The following is a 17,760-nucleotide window of genomic DNA, read 5'->3' on the forward strand; positions in this document are numbered from 1 at the left end:
TTACATGCACTGTCCCATTTAACACCCATGATGACCACACGCTTGAGTTTGGTGTTATGAACCTCAAATTACAGATGAAACAAACTGAGGCTTAGACAAACTAAGCAACTTGCCCAAAACGAGAGTGCTTTTTTTCTTTCCTGGGACCACTATCGCCTTAGATGCAGGTGAAACGGTCTGACATTGAGAACACTTCAAATATCATTGCAAAACTGGGGGCTGTCAGCTTAGCTGACACTGAAACAGTGGGTTATATGCAGACACCCACACTCAGAATCTAAGAATGCCTACTTATTCACCACTAGAGAGGATTTGTTAGTAATTTAAAAATAACACCAGAGCACACAAGCCATGTAGCCCGTCATTAAGCCTGGTTCATGGCTAAGAACATCTACTAAAATAGACTTTAAAGTCTAACCAGCTCCTCTCCCCGCCACACTAACTCTGAAGATACACGCTCATTTGTAGGAACATTTTCCCTCACTGACCCCCACTGACCTTTCCCACCACTGGCCCTTTTCAGACACAGCAGGCAGCAGGCTCTTCTTCCAAACCCACCTGAGAACATGTGTAGGTAAGCAGCTCCCAGGAGAAGAGGAAAGAGACCCTTAGGCTCAGGGGAGATTTGCTGGATGGTAGTGCTGGCTGGTTCTAGCACACTGCCCACCTCTACAAATAGTCCCTTTGATGGCTGCGAGCCCAGAGACCCCACCAGAGCACCAGGTAGATCACATTCGTATTAGAAGGGCCTGAATCCTGTACAGAGAAACAGAGGGACTCAAGCAAACTCCCATGGCCAGAGTGTACAGTATAAACTATTACCCAACCGCTGCTGCAAACTGGCACATTTGGTACAGCCAGAAGAGGCTTAATTAGCCTGAACTAAGAGTCTGAGGTCAGATGATTAAGAACATTTCACAGCCTGGGTTGGAACATTAGAGATGCTACAGATTTTCCTGCCACACCACTGTTGGGCCCCAAACTGGAGACGATTTAGTTTCCTCCAACCCGGGCTTAACTGCAGAACCCTGAGAGGGGGAAGCCTTGTCCGACCCGTTAGAACCCACAGTTGTTTATTTGCATGTGTGTATCTGTGTGTTCTCTTGGTGTTCTATGCTCCTGATCAAAGGAAGCTTATGCAAGAGGAAAATTAATTTAAATAGCAAAGTAGTGACATTATTTCAAAGTGTCCTGAGAAGATTGTCCCATAGTTTATGTGTTCATTTACTCAATCACTCAGCCTTTCAGCCAGACTTTGAGATGATATCCCTGTAGCATTAGACTCCATTACAGAATGCAGATCCACAAAAACACACGGTGACAAATCACCACAAGCCTAGAGGCTTAAAACCACACAGAAGTACTAGCTTACACTTCAAAAGGTCCGAAGTCCAAAATGGGTCTCACTGGGCTAAAATCAAGGTTTGGGTAGGGCTGTGCTCCTTCCGGAGGCCCTAGGGAAGAATCCATGTCCTTGACTTTGGCAGCTTCTAGAGGCCACTGACATTCCTTTGCTCATGGCCCCTTCCTCTTTATTCAAAACCAGCAGCATCAGGCTGCGTCTTTCTCGTCTTCCTCGTGCTACAACTTCTCTGATTCTCTACTCTTCTGCTTGCCTCTTCCACTTTTAAGAACCCTTGTGATTACACTGGGCCCACTCTAATAATCCAGGATAATCTCTCCATCTCGAGGTCCTTGATTTAATCTCATCAGCAAAGTCCCTTTTGCCGTGTATATGGCGTACTGTACTGTATGGTACTATACTCTACTATATGCTGCCAGAATATAAGGCAATATATCCACAGGCTCTGGGGATTACGATTTGGACATCTTTGGGGGCCATTGCTTTGCCTAGCTCAGTCCCAGTCCCAGTAGCGTTCATTTTTCGTATCTGATTGAAACTGATTAACCTTGATTTTGGCCTGTTGTTCCTCATTAGCCTCCTTGGCTACGCTTGAAGGTGTTTCCCCGGGCGTCATTTTTGCAAATTGTTCTCAGACCTGCCCTGGTTTCCTTTTAATCATCAGCTCGCACATTCATCTCCTTTGCAGTCTCTAAGACACCCCATCCGAAGAAATAACTTACTATTTTAAAGACACATTAGTCTGACATTTGATTTTGAACTAAACAGCAAACACTCATTTGAATATCCATAGACTCCTAGGCAATGGCCTGCGCCTCACTTTTCTCCAAAATGGGTTCTCTGGGCCCAGCCCAGAAGGGCATATGCGGTGGGTTCCTGCTCACAGGAGGATGTGTCTCTAACCCCTGCTGAATCAGGGTGGCTCAGATTAGCCATTTTCCCTCTTCCATTCATTTCCACTTTTGAGACTGATTTTACACTGCTCCAATTTTTAACCTCTCTACGTGTGTGGTGGGCAGGACAATGACCCCACCCTCCAAGGAAGTCCACATCCTAATCCCCAGACCCTGTAAGTATGTCACCTTACACGGCAAAGGGACTTTGCAGATGTCACTGAGGTCAAGGACCTTGAGCTGGGGAGAGTATTCTGGATTATCTGGGTGGCCCAACAGGATCTTCCCTTTCTTCAGAGGGAAGAATGTTTCCTGGCTGCAGAGAACTGGAGAGAGAGACGGCAGCGGAAGGGACCAATCAAAGCTGGAAAGAGTGAGGAAACAGATCCTCCCCAGAGCCTCCAGAAGGAATGCAGCCCTGCGCACACCCTGACTTTAGCTGGCTGAGACCCTTGTCAGAGTTCTGGCCCACACAACCCTAAGGTAATAAATTCATATTGTTTTAAACCATTAACTCGTGATAATTTGTTTCAGCAGCAATAGGAAGTTAATACAATGTGCATTCTTTTCAGTCCACGCTGATGATTTAAGCCCTCAAAATGACTGTGATTCAGAATCATTAGTAGACTGGCAGCACCCTCTTCCAGATCATTAGCCAGAATTCAAATAAGCCCAGGCCTAATGGGGTCCCCTGCAGGAGTCCATCTGAGAACTCCAGGGGTTGAAGGAGACCTGTGATCAATTATCATCTGCATTTCCCAGACCTGATTTTACATCTGAACCAATCTGGACTCTTCCTGCCAGACATGACGCTGCACACGTTTATGTTTGTAAAAGAGATAAACTTCCCTGTCCTTTTCTCCACTGATGTTATAGCCATTGCTCTCCACCCACTCCAGGTCAGCACCCGTCCTCCAGCACACACACCAGGGACACATACAGACACAGATACACACACAGACACACACCTCCCTCTTCGGAAAAAAGCAGCCCAGATTTTAAAAATGATTTGCTCCCTCAGGGCTCTGATGTCTATTGCCCCAAGGTTTTGGGGCTTTGACTTTGGAGCTTTTTGACTTTCTTTCCCATTCTAAATGTTTCAATATGTTATAAAGGAACAGTAGGTTGGACCAGCCAGTTTTCAAGCTTTCCATGAAGAGAAGACATTGGATTTTTTTTTCTTCTGCAGAATACCAGGAATTGCATGGATTTTTGCCATAATTCTTTGAAGATGTCAGCATGAACCAGGTGAGGGGCAGTGATTCCAAGAGGTACACTATTTGAATCACCATTTCACCTGATTAGAAGCACTTCAGGCTTCAGATTTTGAGTTCTTGTGGTGCTTTGTTTGGTCTTCTGATTCTTATTTCTATGTTTGTTTATACATATTATGTGTTAAACACTATTTCAGGTCCTGGGAATACAGTGGACATTCTGGGCTGAAGGTACAGGTTTAAGAGTCAAAACCAGTGGAATTACAGTAATTACCCAGGAGACGTTTGCAGATGGAGAAGAGAAGGCAGATCCAGCACATAACCTCCGAGCACTCCAAAATTTAGAGGTCCAGCAGAGGAGAAGGACTTACAAAGGAAGAAGTGTTATGGTAGGAAGAGAACAAGCAGAGTGTGTGGTATCACAGAAGCCAAAAGAAGAAGGTGTTTCAAGGAGAAAGAGAATGGTTAGTGGTGCCAAAGGCGGCTCAGAGGTCAAGTAAGAACAGACTGATGATCATTGGTCTTGACAATGTGAAAGTGATCTTGACATGAGCAACTAGAAAGGAGAGAAGCCCCCAGTTGTAATGGACTGAAGGAGAGAATGTGGGAAAAGGAGTGGAAACTGTGACTTAGAAAACACTTTTAATTACAGGCATGCCTTGGAGATATTGTGGGTTCAGCTCCAGACCACCCTAATAAAGTGAATATTGTCATAGAGCAAGTCATATGAATTTTTTGGTTTCCCAGTACCTATAAAAGTTATGTTTACGCTATACTATAGTCTGTTAAATGTGCAATAGCATTATGTCAAAAAACTATGTACGTACCTTAATTGAAAAATACTTTCTTGCTAAAAGAGTGCTAACCGTCATCTGAGCCTCCAGCAGATCAGAATCTTTTTGCTGGTGGACGGTCTTGCTTCGATGCTGATGGCTGCTGACCGATCAGGGTGGTGGGTGCTGAAGGTGGGGTGGCCGTGACAGTTTCTTAAAATAAGACCACAGTGACGTTTGCCGCATCGATTGACGCTTCCTTTCACGATCGATTTCTCTGTAGCGTGCGGTGCTGTTTGACAGCATTTTACCCACGGTAGATCTGCTTTCAAAATTGGAGTCAATCCTCTCCAACCCTGCCACTGCTTTATCAACTAAGTTTATGTCATGTTCTGAATCCTTTGCTGCCATTTCAACCATCTTCACAGCATCTTCATCAGAAGTAGATTCCATCCCAAGAAACCACTTTCTTTGCTCATCCATAGGAAGCAACTCCTCATCCGTGAAAGTTTTACCATGAGATGGCAGCAATTCAGTCACATCTTCAGGCTCCACTTCTAACTCTAGTTCTCTTGCTATTTCTACCACATTTGCAGTTATAATAATAACATCGAAGATCACTGATCACAGATCACCATAACAAATATGATAATAATGAAAAAGTTTGAAATAGTGCACGAATTACCGAAATGCGACACAGAGACACAGCAGAGCAAGCGCTGCTGGAAAAATGACACCGACAGACTAGCTGGACGCCGGTTGACACAAACCTTCAATTTGTAAAAAAAAAAAAAAAAAAAAAAAAAAAATGCAATATCTGTGATGTGCAATAAACCAAGGTATGCCTGCAGTTGCTGTAAAGGGCATCAGAGAGATGAAGTAGTAGCTGGAGGTGGATGTGGAGGTCACAGGAAGGGGTTCTACATGGATATACTAGTGATAATGGTAGTAATTCAGTGGAGAGAGGGAAACTGGTGAAGCAGCAAATAAACTGATGATTGCAAGGAGAAAGGCCAGGACACAGTGAGCGGAAAGGAGTCCAAAGCACAGCTAGAAAGGGCAAACTTAGGTGAAAGCAGAAATTTCACCACAGAAATAGAAGGCAGGGCAGTAAGAATGAGTATAGTCAGCTTTCCCTATCTGTGGGTTCCTTCCACATCTGTGGATTCAACCAACTGCAGATCAAAAATCTATATATATTTTTTAATTCCAGAAAGTTCCAAAAAGCAAAACTTGAATTTGCCACATGCTGGCCACTATTTACATAGCGTTTACATTGTGTTAGGTACTGTAAGTCATCTAGAGATGATTTAAAGTGTATAGGAGGATGTGCGTAGGTTACATACAAATACCTCACCGTTTTATATAAGGGACTTGAGCATCCGAGGATTTTGGTATTGGGAGTGGGGTGGCAGGGTCCTGGGACCAATCCCCTGTGGAAATGGAGGGACAACTGATCGGAAGCAGGTATGTTGGTGGATTGTGCAGTGGGAAGATAAGGATCTCCTATCTAACTAATACTATGTTCTCTAAGAAGTATGAAGCAAGGTCATCGAATGCCCTTTAAACATCTTTATAATATGAGGTAACTGCTGTCTTGTCAGCTAAGACAGTAATGAAGATACTGGCCTGAGTATCTGGTGTAGACACTGATTATTTATCAAGAAAGTCACTTATCCTGTTGGTCAATGTACTTCTAAACTTTCAAACAGGAACGACAACTATTGTATTGATCAGACGTTGGAGAGTTAATTCTCCCTGGAAATGTCTGCTTCTGGAAATATCTGAAACACTGAATGAATTTTAAAATATGTTTTGCAATGTATGGTACAGCTGGAAGAAAGTAAGGTGAATTCTCAGAGGCTAGAGACAGTAAGACAGCATGAATCCAGGGAGGTAAGCTGCTGCTGGAGCGGACCTTCCCTGCGTCATCTGCCGACCACTGTGACCTAGCCCCCGGGGAGTTAACAGGTTCCATGCCTGCAGGACAGGAAACACACCTCGGCTAGAGTCGGATGAGGAGTCAGAGGAAACACTGGCCAAAAAAAAAAAAAAAAAATTCCAGGACCTCAAAAGGGAAACACTTTCAGCAAGTGAACCTAAAAAGGAAACTCTAGAAGAGAAAGAAATAAATATGTCTGTCTTGTCCTTTGTTCTTGATGGAGGAATAAGAAGTGGGGTGGGGGGACTTTTCTGCTGAGAATATCTAAGTATAAACCCACACTTAAAATAGTTTGGGGCTGGGATTCATTCTAAAAACGTAAGCCACAAATTGAGTAAAAGAGACTTCAACTTAGGTCTCAAAGAATTCCTGCAGTGAAGTCCCAAGAAACAACTATTTACAAAGAAAAAGAGAGAGAGACACCCCAACTTGATATAAGAAGAAAGATTTTGATTTTAAAAAAAGGTCAATTAGAAATTTGAGAAACCAAAAGCTGATATAACTAGTCAGAACTGAAGAGGAAATTAATGAAGTTAAAGATCAAGCTGAAAAATTTACCAAAAATGAGGCATAAAGTGGCAAAGAGATGAAAAATGTGAAAGGGAGGTCAAGGGGCGAGGAGGTCAAGGGCAAAGTTGTAATATCAATCTACAGGGAGCACACAGGAGATGGGGGATGGGGAGATATTAAAAGAGATAACGGATGAGACCTTTCTGGAGTTGATTAACGACAACGATTCCCTGATTCCAGGAGCCCAACGAACACCAGCATTTCCAAAGAAAGTCCCACCCAGACACATCAGAGCAAGACTGCAGAATCACTGAAGTCAAAGAAGCACCCAGAGAAAAGGACAGCTAACCTACAAAGAGCTGTAGCCCAACAGCTGACTCACAAACAGCAGCAATCGAGAAAAAAATCATTGATAATCCAGCAAAACTATCTTTCAACTATGAGGATGAAGTGAACGTAACTTCAAGCAAGAAAAACAACCTGAGAGAGGTTATTACCAACAAACACTCAGTTAAGGAACTTCTAAAGAATGAATTTCAGAAAGAAGAAAATGATCTCAGAAGGAAATAAAATGATTCTCAAGAAGAAGTGAGGAGTAAAGAAAATAACAAACATGTGGGTAAATAAAGTACAACATAATAAATACGGTGCCCCATTTGTGAAGTTTAAAAGATGAAGCTAGAAGTAAAATATTAAATAAAGATGGTATATGAGTCAGAAATAGGGAATATGGTAAGTTATCTTACCCCTAGGATCATCAGTTTCCCCCCTCTACAAATGTCAAATAGTAGTCATTTTCAAAAGGATTTCTGGAATCTAATTGCTTCTACTTCAGATCGATTTTTGATATCTTGCACAAAGCTTTAATGGTTGCATTTTCTGTGAACCAAATCTCCTAATGGTGGCATTTTGCTTGAGACCCAGAACATTTAAGTAGCTAAACCAAGTACAACAGCTCCAAGAACTCCCATATTTTCACTTTTTCCATTTCCATCTCCATTTAATTTCTAAGAGCGATGAGATAACTGCAGTGACAGCAATCTAAGTGGCTGTATATTTTGTCTAAAATGCCTGAAATCATTCTGAGTTATTATGTAAATACCCAAATCTGCTCATTATGTTGTTATGGGGGGAGGCTCAACCGTTCTCCTGCTGGTGTTATGTCTTAAGATGAGATCATTAGAAAAGGATTAGTGGTGTAATGTCTGAGAGGCTTAAACAATAATTTGAGTCTTTCAGATGTGTACAAGGTAATTTTAAATAAATTCCAGAGTTTTTCTGATGATAGCCTTTAGTTCAATCATAGCTCCTTTTAAAGAAATGTTAGTTGGATGAGGTCATTTTTAATGCAAAACTTGACACATTGCACACATTACCCTCAGTAAAGAGTAGCTATCACTATTCTTAGTATAATTTCTGGGTAGAAATAAAATGAACGCAAAAAGCATGGCCGTCATGATGGACTGTTGGTCTTCAGACTGTTGGTTCCCTCCCAACAATGATTTGTAACTTTCCAAGGGCACAAAACTGATGGACAGAGATCTTTATCACCATATTTAATTTCTGGGAATTACTAATTTATTATGCCCATAAACTCTTAGAGAGCACTCAGTAACTGACGGGCGCTGACAGTGAAAAGATGTCTAAAACGTGATCCCTCCTCTTGAGGAGTTCACCGTTGGCCACTGTGATTAGTAAGATTAGTGCTGGGATAAAGGCTTACTGGGCATCGCCTTGTGCCAGGCCCTGGGACACAGAGATGAACAAGATATGGGCCTTCAGGATCTCATTACCTAGTGGACAATACAGAGAAACCATAAACCAGTAAATTACAAAGCATCACAGCTGTAAAAGAGCCACGGATGAGGCACTGGGAAGTACAAGAGTCAAAATAGCTAATCGTGACTGGAGGAATTGCAGACAATTTTTAAAGGAGCTGGCATTTGAAACTGATCTTGAAAGATGAATGAGAAATAAGAAGAAAGGAAAGAGCATCCCAGGCAGAGGGGACGATGCAGCAGCAACCCAGGGTCACGAAAGGGTGTGCCAGATCTGAGGGATGGGGTGCTGTGTGGCTTGACTGTCGAATATGAAGGTGGAAACTGGAAAAAGCTTAGGTTGAAAAACTAAATTGGCATCAGTTTGGGACAAATCATGCAACCTTTACAACGAATTTAACCCTTATCCTGGAACAGCAAGGGTCTGCAGGGAATCTGAAGCAGGAGACTGCTATATCCAATTTTTTTTTTAATGATTTCAGGAGGGCAGTGTTAAAGTGACTCCAGAGGTGAGAGGGACCAGAAGTCAGGAAAAAAAATCATTTAGAGGCCGTAGCAATAGTCTAGACAAGACATGATGGTATGAAGCAAAGTCATAGCACTGGGAATGCTGCCAGATATATCAGGAGAAATTTGACAAGATAGGCAACTACTTGAATGTGGAAGGAAAAGAAAAAGAAAACTCAGAGATGATGGAGGATTATCTAACTTGAAAAACTAAGTGAGCCATTTCACCTCTATCTGAGAGAGAAAGTATAGGATATAGAGCACGTTTGGGAGAAAAGATAATACATTTTCTTTAGCAAATTTTAAGTTTGATATGCTATGGTATCTCAAGAGGGAGGATGTATCCAGTAGGCAATTCAAAATATGGGGTGATGTTTTGGGGAATTGGGAAAGTGATAGTTGAAATTCTGGATACCTTCTGGAAATTTCAAGATTAAAACAAAACAAAACAAAAAACAGAATGTAGGAGGGAGACCAAGAAGACCTTAGGATTTGCCCAGATCAACCAAAGCTCATTGTAAAACCAGTCCCTTTCATGAGAATCCATAATGCACTGCACTCTGCATGTAAATGCAGACAGTAAGTGACAGTAAATTCACAAAGGGTCCCACATTTTCCCAGTCTTTTATCTAAGTAAAAAATGCTCAAGATACTTTTCTCTCCTAACTTTATTAAGCCATGACTAGCTGCAAACTCAGTGTCAATATTCTTAAACTTTCCTTTACATCTAACTGACTGGACGCCTCTGAGGTAAGGAGGGGATAATGCAAAAACACAGAAAACAAGTTGATGTATCAAGAAGCCACAGAGCAACAAAATTAACCCAGGACTGATAGTCTGTGGCTTTTCTTTATGAGAGCTACCCTTCTTTTATCTGCATCTTCTCTTCAAGGTGTATATATACACATGTGAGCTGGAATACCTGCACATTTGCCTTAAGAACATGCAATGGGAGGCTGAATTAAGGTTGTTTACTCTCTCCCCCCGCAAGATGGTTTCCTTCCTTATTACTTCCATATTTCTCACTTTCTAGAGACAAGTCTCCCGGAAGACAACGCCATTCAAATAGCCAGTGACATTGGATTGATCCCTTTGTCCCTGATTATATTCCCTGCTTTACCCTATCTCTGTATTTATGCCTTTGAAATATCTGAAATTCAAGGATAATGAGATACGATCCAAGTTCATGCCCCAAACTATTCACATCTTCCTGGAAAAGATGAGAAATCCTGACATCCCCAAACAAGAAGTCTCCTCTCTACCTGTTCAGTGATGGTGCGTTGGGAAGGCAGAGAAATTTCAGCTGACCATCAAAATTGTTTGCCATGCATCAGCACTTTTCAAACTGGAGTATGAGGTACTAAAATGGTATGAGCTTGTGGGCCAGATAATTCCTGAAACTGTAAGATTAAATTGGTGCTTCTCTTAGGAACTTCAGTTTTACTTGAAAATATAAAGGAGGATTTTGTCTTAATACTAAATAAGCACAAATATATTAAGAAGTAGACTGCCAAGTTTGCATGGATTTTTTTAAGATAAAATATGAGACTTCAAAGGAATTTCAGACCTCTAGACAGACTGCTTCCAGCCTCCTAAATCCGAGAAGCAAAAATTCTCTCTCCTTTGCCACGAGGGCATTTCAGATGCTTGGAGAAAATTCTCGCTGGCTGGAAGAATAAGTGGGGAGAACAAACTCACAGGTCAGTTTGGGAAAATGAAAATGTCTGGAGGATAAAATAGGTACCATCTAGAGTGAGAATATAGAAAAAGAGCACGGACACAGATTAAGAGATGAGAGGTAAATCGAGAATAAGACCAGGTAAGGCTGTGTCACCCACTTGCTTTGCAGCCTTGGGGAGGACATGTCAGTTCCCTGAGTCTCCGTTTCCTCAGATATAAAATGAAGGAATTGTACTAAAAGGAAAGTTACAAGCTCTTTAAAATTTTTGATTAGTTTCCAACATTTAAAACTTAGGAGGTTTCAAACAAAAACCTGGATTGTTGTCTTCTCTTGAAAACACAGAATATCTCACTGCTGAGCCCGTAACATTGCCACATGGCAACAATTTCTTGGAGTCGAGTGAGCCTTCTTTAGACAGGGCACGAGTCCCTCCCACGGCCTGGGGTCGTATCTGGACCCAGGTCTCTCCCCCTTGCCTGATTCTGTATACCTGAGCTGTCCAATCCAAAGGCCCCTGGCCACATGGGGCTACTTAAATTTAAGTTTAAACTAACTAAATTAAATAAGCTTAAAAGTTCAGTTTCTAGACAATTCTGAGTGTTCAATAGCCACATGTGGCTAGTGGCCATTGAACTGGATAACACAGTTAGAGGACATTTCCATCATCACAGAAAGCTCCATCCAACAGAGCTGCATAAACCTTTGAATATGTGGCCCCAAGCTGAATAACATTCTGGATCCCTTGTAGCCGTGATATTCCAGCTTCTTTGTGGGGAAACCCCGCCAGCAGGGGTTGGAGCTCCTGCACACGTGTCCCTTTTAAAAACTCTTTCCTTCACAATCTGTTGCCATAGATGGAGACGATGTCTAAAGGCACATTCTTGGATCAAGAGCGCATGTGGCTTCCACCATGAACAGGGAGGGACAGGCGGGGGGAGGCCGGTTTGGTGGGGTCCCACACAGCTGGAAGCAGGCAGATGTGTGATTCTATGGTTCCTCCTCTCCCCATAGCCCCAGTCAACCCAGCTGCATCCCAGGGCTGGCGGCAGTTCCCATTTTCTTGGTCAGGAAAGGGTAATTAAGACAGATACACAAATGATACCCATTCCAGAGGTGCTCCCCTGCAAAAGAAATTAGGGCAAATCTAAAAGGGATTAGGCTGTGGACACATAACATAACTGAATAAGCAATGCAAAGTCTGCCCGCTGGCCCAGAGGCCTCAAGGAGAGCAGTAGGTGTGAGCTGCACTTAGCGGCACTAACGTGTAATTACACACGAGCCGGATGCCTCCGTCCTGTTCATTACAGCCAGCCCCTCTGGGAGGACTATCGCGCAGCACTTAGTCAGCGGTTAACACTATGTGCCAGGCAACAGCACAATCACATTTTTTTCCAGCACTAGCATTCACATTGGCCTTCCCCCACGGATCGGCAAACATGAGGTATCCCTGTTCGCTTTTACATAGACTCTAGAATTCAATTTGGGGAATACCACACCGTCCGTCTTGGGAGTGGGGATGTGGTGACTTGACACCTATTTCAGACGCTACCCAAGGAAAGTGGAGCAGCCGTGGCTCTCAACCCAGCCAACAGCTTGTTTTAAAAAAACGTACCTAACCTGTGCATCACTCCAGCCCAGTTAAGACAGAAGTCCAGGAGTGAGGCCCAGGAATTGGTACGTTCTGAAAATTTCCCAGAGGATTCTAAGATGTAGCAGGATTGAGACCAATTGGCTTTATTTTATTTTATTTTTTAATAAATTTATTTACTTATTTATTTATATTTTGGACTGCGTTGGGTCTTCATTGCTGCGTGAGGGCTTTCTCTAGCTGTGGCGAGTGGGGGTTACCCTTTGTTGCGGTGCGTGGGCTTCTCATTGCAGTGGCTTCTCTTGTTGCGGAGCACGGGCTCTAGGCATGCGGGCTTCAGTAGTTGTGGCACACAGGCTCAGTAGTGTGGCCCGTGGGCTCTAGAGCGCAGGCTCAGTAGTTGTGGCGCATGTGGGATCTTCCCGGACCAGGGCTCGAACCCGTGTCCCCTGCACTGGCAGGCGGATTCTTAACCACTGCGCCACCAAGGAAGCCCAACCCACTGGCTTTTGTAATCAGGCGGCCCACGTGACCACACTGCCCACATCCTGCTGCTCTTAGACCTACAAGGAGAACAGGACGCTTCCCTGCCTTGGCGTCTTTGTTGACAGATGGCTGGTCACCACATTGACCTGTCCTGTGGTGGTCACGGGACGGCCAATGCACGTGGAGAGGGTAAGCGTCAAAGATGCTGGGTACCGAAAGCCTAGAAGCTTTCCTGCCTCTATTCCAAGATCCAGGAGAAGTCTACACCAGTATTTCCAGATTCCCTGGGATCCTGAGCTTGGGAGAGCGAGTGGGAGGCTTAGCTATGGGAATTGGATTGTGCCCTGGGAATAAGGGCCGGGAAGAGACAGGAAGGAGGTGATGAGAGGAATCCAAGAAGTTTAGGGGGAGGAAAATCAAATAATTAGCCATGCAGCTGCTAAGCCATAAAACTGAGAGCGAAAGAGAGAGGAAAGGCAGAGAGCAAAGAGGGACGTGACAGGCATAGGTCCGGCAGCCAGGGATCGCGACAGCTGTGTCCTTTCTGTGTGTGGCACCCAGCTGAAGCACGTGGCCTCCCGTGGCCAGGGTGAGACCTGACCAGCCACAGATAGCAGATGAGAACACGAGTGTTCACAGTGGCAGCACGGAGCACTACCAGAAACCTCTGTCAGTTTCTAGATTGCTTTTGCAAAACCCAGTAAATCATCGTGGGTCCTGCTACCTGGCATCCCCTCTGCATGTCTAAGAAGCAGTGAAATACGGGACATCTCGAGTTACGGCTCCCTCACGCACGGGCTAGCTCAATGGCCCCGGCTGTACAGCTGTCCTCCCCTGACCCGGGCGCAATCTCTCCCTAACGAATGTCCCCTCCTGATAGCTCAAGCAGACGGCTCCACGGGAGCCTGAACACATTCCCACATCTTCCAGCGTGACTCTGTACACACAGGGCACTGTGGGGTTTGTTTTGGTATTTGTTTTTGTTTTTGTTTTAACACAATAATGACTTGGGGACTCTCAATGCCTTACCAGCAACAGCCAGGATGTTCCTGGGATCCAGATCTTGTCTGGAACTTTCTCCTTGGCACTCTCGGTGGTGTTTGCAGTCTGCTGACTCTTGGGCCAGTCCTAAGGGACACTGGAGAGCTTCATCTGAAGGGCCAGCTGTGCAGGCCAGCCCCTCCTCACTCCAGGGCCTTGAGTGCTGCATGAGGCTTTGGGGCCTCTTTAAAGTCAAAAGGATGTTTTAACTCCTTTTCCCGGGCAGAGGAAGGGAAGGCTCTCAGACTCACCCAGGGTGGGAAGGAACCTCAGAAATGATCTATTCCAATCGCTCTCAATCTGTGACACATTAGAGCCACCTGGAGCGTTTTTCAAAGTGAATCTCTGTCTTTGTCTCATCGTTGGCGGGATCCTGGCATGAGTCTTTCTTCTGAGTTCCCCAGGTTATGCAGTCCTGGCACTCAGGGACTCCTGCGTGTGGCAGAGCTGAGACGGAAACCCAAGCCCCCTCCTCCAGGGCGTCCCAAACTCGACTGTGCCTGGGAATCACCTGAGGGGAATCCTGAAGGTCTGGGGCAGGTCTGCATGTCTGCAGTTCTCAAAGGCTCCCAGGAGAGGCTGGTCCTCCAAACACACTCTGAGACACTAGGCCTAACATCCAGCCATATAAATAGATGAGTCACGTGGCAATTCAATTCTGGTCTTTCAAAGGTCAGGATTAGAGAGCCACATTTGGTAGACAGGTTGCACGGGAGTGACCCGTGTTTTCTATCCTGAGTCTGGAAATTAACTGCTGTGTAATCTTGAACAAGTCACTTAACTTCTCTGATCTCTCATTTCCTTAAAATGGAGAGGAAGCTAATCCTTACCTTACAAAGTCATTGGGCTGATCAGATGAGACATGAAATTGTTCTACAAACTCTAAGGCACTACAAAGTAGTTTATTATTATAACATTGACCTTTGAAAGACACCAACATTGGCCCTGAAATTGGTCATTTTTATGTGCACGCCCATTTTTATAGTCCTTTATTTCTCCCACTAGGAGCATGTGAATGTGGGCACACGTGCGATAAATGATTTTCATTTCTGAAAGGTTTTAATTCCGTGTGTGTGTTTGCATGTGTATAGTATGTGTGTGTTCTTGTCCCACCGCCCCGGGGGAAAGAATTGCAAGGAAGTTCTCTTTAACCAGGAGGATTCAGGAATGCAGAGCAAATGTTCAGAAGCAGCGGCCAAATTGGTAGCTTTTCTTGCTCCTTTCCACGGCATTAACACACACTTAGCCCAAACAAAATGGAAGCATGCCTGGGCAACTTCATCTCAGTGTTGTCGCGGCCATATGGGGTGAGCCAGGGCAGGCGGGTCTCGTGTGTAGCCCGGGCAGGGAGACCGTCTCTCAGGACCCTCGCCCTCTTTGAGGTCTGAGCCCCCGATTCCCGCTGGCTTGCGTAGCTGTCGCCACTGAGGCTCGGCATGGATGTCCATCCCCGAAAGAAATGAAACCCTGGCAAGTCCTCAGCCCACATTCTGGAAGCGCCTGACTGAGGTTACGCAAACACATTTGGCACAGGCTTCGGGGACCAAGAAGTTCTCTGGGTTGGAGCGCAGAAACACAATGTACTTGTCCTACTTCCGAGATCGTGTCTGAGGGCTTGGCTCCCTCCGCCAAGGAGCTGCCTCCTCGCTGACGTCATCCTGCGCCGGGAGGCAAACATCTCCGGGTTCAGCAGTTCAGGACCAGAAGTGAGAGAAGGTTCGGATCAAAGGGAGTCGGCCGAGGCTTGGCTCTGACGGCACAGCTCGGGGAGAATACACCAATCCTTACAACGAAGGAATCTTAACATAGACACGTATCGGCACAGCCTATGCGGAGGGACCGTTGGGCTGAAACCACCCCCGGGCCGGGGTCACTGGTCATGATGTCACCTCCGTGAAGCGGGGTTTGGTGGCTCCGGGTGCTGCCACGCACACACACGCCGCCTGGAAGCTCCGGTCCCCAGAGGCCCCGGAGGGTATGCGACGTCCCAACCGTGGGGATGAAATAATTTCTATGTACATCTCGCGCCTTGCCCTCATGTCACCCTGCGTAATATCTCAGGCATCCAGTGACTACGTCTTCCCAGCCAAATCCAGGCGGGTCCTGCTGGCCCTGAGCGCATTTCTCAGCCTCAGGTTATATCTCAGCACACAAAGTACCCAGGCCCCTCCAGGAGCCTCAGAGGGCCATTCTGGAGAAGCATTTTCTTTTATTAAAAAAAAAAAAAAAAAAAGGGATCATCTTTCCCACATTCCTATTTTTCACCTGTAAAATCCATGATTTTTATGACCAGATCAGACCTCCCTAATGTTTCAGACCGCATAGCCCCACTGAGGCTTTGTGCTCAGAATAAAAGCTACCATGAAATGAGTTCTGGTAGAGATTTGCATCACAAAGTCTTAGGAAGACAGTGACAGAGGTGGGCTTTCCTTCACCGCCTTCGAGGAGCGATCGGCCAGCCTTGGGGCTCACCCCTGGCTGTCCACTGGAAGCCCCTGGAAGCTTTACAAAAGTCCCAGTACCTGAGTCGTTCGCCAAACAAAGTGAATTGCGATTTCTGGGGGGCACCCAGCAACAGTATTTGTTAAAGGCTTCTCTGTGGTTCTAATGGATAGCGGGGCCTAAGAAATCAAATCCCCCTCTTTTTTTTCTAGGGGAGAATATTTTAGCCCAGAGAATTCAAGTGCTTTGCCTAAGGTCACACAGATCACTGGGGACAGAGCTAGCACCAGAGATGAGTTAAACCAGTTGCTGGGCCAAGTACCCTGTTTTAACCCCAAGTGGGCGGAAGGATGATTTTGTAGAGGTGCTGCCAGGGGAGCTGTTTTCCCTGATGCTTCAGGGCGAGGCTGCTAGGACAGACTCCCTGGGCCTGCTGGTTGGAAGAATTACTTAACTGATTACTCTGATTTCCAGTCCTGCGACCTTGCTGTGGGACCTCAGCAAACCGCGAAGCCTTGCAGAACCTCACATCCCTTGGCTACAGAACGGGCATGGGTGATGTCTGGGGTGGGGAGAGGTAATATTAATAAGACTTTCCTCTTGGAACTGTGAGGGTTTAATGAAATAACTGTAAAACGTGTCGCACAGCACTTGGCACATAATAAGTGTCCAATAACGTGGACTGCTGTTCATATTATTAACCTCACACAGATATGTACTAGTACTAGGCCTCGGGCTCTATGGTCTCAATATCTGGAGTGAGCAGCATGTCATGTGCAGGAGATGGGGCGGGGGCTGGCCTCAAGGTTGCTCCACGGTAAACAGGCAGAGACTACGGTCCAAGGAAACACGGCCCTTCCTGATTTCCAAGATGCTGTATGGGTTCAAATTCCAACCGCATTACTTGGAATGAGGTTCCTGGTCCTCCTTCCCTTTGTGGCTCTTTAAATACATGCAGTCTCTGCATGCTCGTACTCAGTAGACACAGTGGTAGAGAATGAAACCTTTGACTCATCTTCCTTCCAGACAAGACTGGATAGGTCGGGGGGGGTGGGCGGTGGTTCCCACCCCAGTACCCAAGTCAGACCCCACGCTACAGCACAAGAAAAAAGAATGGGGATTAGAAAATCCATCCTCTTCCCTTCCCCCAAACGTCCTCCTGCTTTCAGTATGAATATTATTGACACCATCGTTTCTTGGTCCCCGTGACTCGAAACTTCATTTTTTCATGACTCCCCTTTGTTCCTCTACCTGGACTATAAAAGAGCGAGCTCTCTTCTCTTTATCCATAGCCCCAGCCCCCTCAAGCCCTCATTAATTTCACCTGATCTATTCTGAATTATTCTCCTGAATTCTTTGCTGCTGGAAGGGTGACCTGCAGACCAGCAGCTTCAGCATCACAGAAGCTTGCTCCAAATGCAGAGTCTCAAGTCTTACCCTAGATCTGCGGAGCCCCATCTGTGATCTGTGTGCCCCTGGAAGCTGAGAAGCGCTGGGCTGCCTGACGCCCTCCCTCCTGGGCTCTGAGCATTCTCCTCGAGC

General features: G+C 45.3%; 1 protein-coding gene across 7 annotated transcripts in view; it reads right to left on the reverse strand.

Moving 5' to 3' along the window:
* The window catches only part of LOC132352311 (uncharacterized), a 269,512-nt gene that overhangs the window by 108,882 nt on the left and 142,870 nt on the right, over nucleotides 1-17,760 (reverse strand). For 6 of the 7 annotated variants that reach the window (XR_009498665.1, XR_009498663.1, XR_009498659.1 and 3 more), the window contains exon 1: nucleotides 13,765-14,359. The exons of the other annotated variant lie outside the window; for it this stretch is intronic. The gene's annotated coding sequence lies outside the window, so the exon portion shown is untranslated. Of the gene's footprint in view, nucleotides 1-13,764; nucleotides 14,360-17,760 lie in introns of those variants that run through there. 7 annotated transcript variants of the gene reach the window in all.

This window comes from Balaenoptera ricei, chromosome 18 (genome assembly GCF_028023285.1).
Source record: "Balaenoptera ricei isolate mBalRic1 chromosome 18, mBalRic1.hap2, whole genome shotgun sequence".
Lineage (NCBI taxonomy): Eukaryota > Metazoa > Chordata > Mammalia > Artiodactyla > Balaenopteridae > Balaenoptera > Balaenoptera ricei.